The sequence below is a fragment of the Pogoniulus pusillus genome, chromosome 1, assembly GCF_015220805.1.
Source record: "Pogoniulus pusillus isolate bPogPus1 chromosome 1, bPogPus1.pri, whole genome shotgun sequence".
In the NCBI taxonomy this organism is placed as follows: Eukaryota; Metazoa; Chordata; class Aves; order Piciformes; family Lybiidae; genus Pogoniulus; species Pogoniulus pusillus.
This window is the reverse complement of record NC_087264.1, coordinates 27,232,003-27,234,717: the sequence shown is the minus strand read 5'-3', so window position 1 is coordinate 27,234,717 and position 2,715 is coordinate 27,232,003.

The following is a 2,715-nucleotide window of genomic DNA, read 5'->3' as shown; positions in this document are numbered from 1 at the left end:
TCCAGATCTACACATACAGCAAGGAACAAGATTGGATGTTTCCCTAATCCTTCAAGGGCACTTTGACCTGGGGAATAGGGCGAGATGTGCTTCCTTTAGTTTCTTCTAGGAATTTCCACGATGGCTGAGGAGCACTGAATGCAATTCTCAGGCACTCCTCAGGACTTCTTCCTTTCTGTGCACTGCAAGGCAAACATGGCATTGGTTCCCACTCATTCACTGGTTATCACTCATTCACCCATGTGGAAAATCAGTTACTACTGAGCTGCAGCCTGTTTCAGCCTGGCTGGGATCCAGCTGTGACCTCTCACCTGTTACTGCTGTGCACCAATCTACAGCATTGCATGTACTTTCTAAGTTTTATTTGGCCTTGGCTATTTCTGAAGGTTGGACAGAAAATATATGGCAGGATGGAAGGCAGATGTTCAAATGCACCTGGTCTACCCAAGTGGAATTCAGTGAAACAGCTGCTGAAGCTAAAGGAAGAGAGCTTGTTTTCCTTTTTTGGTGGAATTTAGGACTTAATGATTTAGATGTGTCTTCTACAGGAGCGAGATCTGAGAATGATTTTTCTCATCACGTTGGAAAAATGCTTATTTTGTACATTAAACCAGAGAAAACCAGCTAGGCAGTGCTTGCTTTTCCTCTCTTGTTAACTGCTAAGGTGAAGTTTTAAAAAAAAATCCCTGCTCTCAATCTTCCTGCAAGGAGCAGCTTGGAGTGAGTCTTTTTCAGGCAGGTGGGTCTCACAAATGAGAAACAGGACACGTTGTATTGCTGCACAAAGCTTTCTGGCTGCAACTAATGTATGGCTGGAAAGATACTGAGGAAACTACATCCAGCCTCTCAGCAAGTCAGTAACCTGACACGTGTGCCTAGGAAATAAGATGGCAAATGGAGGCTGATCTCTTACAGGCAGGGCAGACTCTCACCTTATGTCTCGTCCTTATGCTCTCACTCCTGCTTCTCAAACACAAGAGGCGAGCTGCTGAGCTGCATCCAGAGGAGCTCCCAAGTACCAGTATGTTCAAGGCTAGTTTTTGAGTCCATGTTTAATCAGATGGGGACAGAAGGAGCCAACTCTGGAATAAAAGGGAGATGCAGGTTAGCTAAGAAAGACAAACAAGAACTCGTGTCCTAGACCAGTAATATCTTAAATACCAGAGTCTTTCCATCTTGATCAGTAACTGGGTAACTGGGTTAGTGGAACACTGGAACAGGTTGCCTAGGAAGGCAGCTGAGGCCCCTTCCCTGGAGATCTTCAAGGTGAGGCTTTACAGGGCTCTAGGCAACCTGATCTAGTTGAGGATGCCCCTGCTTACTGCACAGGGGCTTAGACTACATGGCCCTTTGAGGTCCCCTCCAACCCAGGCCATTCTATGACCATTATTACCTTTTGCTTCCCTCCTGTTTTCCAGCAGAACATCAGTGAACAAGCTGTGGGCTGTGCACATCTCTGAGGACAAAATCTAAGCTTCAGTAACAATTGTGATGTAAGGGCTGGCTTCTTTTCACACCCTGGAAATTAGCATGCCATGCAGCTCATACCTTGTCCTAAGGCTGCTCCAAGAGGCTTTATGTCTCATTCACCAGGATGGAGAAATGGGCTTTCTTTATCAGGTCTGTATATCTATCTATTGTAACCCTAGGAATGTGCTAAGGCTGAAAGGACAGGCCTACTGTCCTGAAATCTCAACCTTTAAAGTAGAATAACAAAATTAAACCCAGAGCTGCACTGGTTGTAGATCTGGAATTGCTCATGAACTGACACCTGCTAGGACTCGTGTATCAGATCACTTGAGAAAGGAGAGCAACACATGAAGAGCCTTCAGCACTGATAAAAATGCTGATTAGGTTCAAGCAGAACTTCAGGGGGGAAAATCCAGGTGAACAGACCATGAGTTGAGTGTCTTGAACCAGAGCTGTAATTAGCTTCAGCAATGCAGTCCACAGGAGTCCCGATTAATTACATACCCTACCAGAAGGCTTTGTCTATTCTGCTGAGCTGTGGCAACACAAAAGCCTGAGAAATAGATTTCCCCTCCCACTCTGTTATTCTGTATTCCCCCAGTAAGGGGTGATACAAAGAGCATTTTTGTCTGTGCTTTAAGGCAGGCTGTTATAACCCAGGAAAATTTGGTTCTTGAAACTCTGCTTGACAGGAATTGCCTTTGTGCCTATTCTGCAAGCAGCAAAAAAAGCTGTAGCCCCTACAACATGCAGTTGGTCCTGATACATCAGGACATGACTACCATATGAGAGCAGTTCAGATGAGCACGCTGTGACCATGAGGAACCCAAAGCAAGATGTGGCCAGTGCTAGATGATTTCTCACATCAGTGGTACTAAAACAAACAAACAGCAGCACAAGGCAATCAGAGTAACTTCTTTTTGTTTAGCTCTTAGTAGTAGTAAATCACATTTGCTTTTACTTCCTTTTTGGCTGTTCTCAGCCTAGGCTATAAGGATACACTAAGATAATTATTTGTTTTATAGCTTTCAGCTAACTTTGCTGTTTCTCTGCACCATCACTAGCAGAAGGCTGTAATGTTTGGTATGCAGATACTGTGTAAGAATGGCTCTTTAGAGGAACTTTGCCCTTGTGACTCTACCAAGATAATTCAGAATTTATTAAAGTTCAGTTGCTTTTCTAATGAAAGTTGATGAAGGTGTATAAAATAACCATTAATGCAATTTCCCCTTAGTTATGATCAAC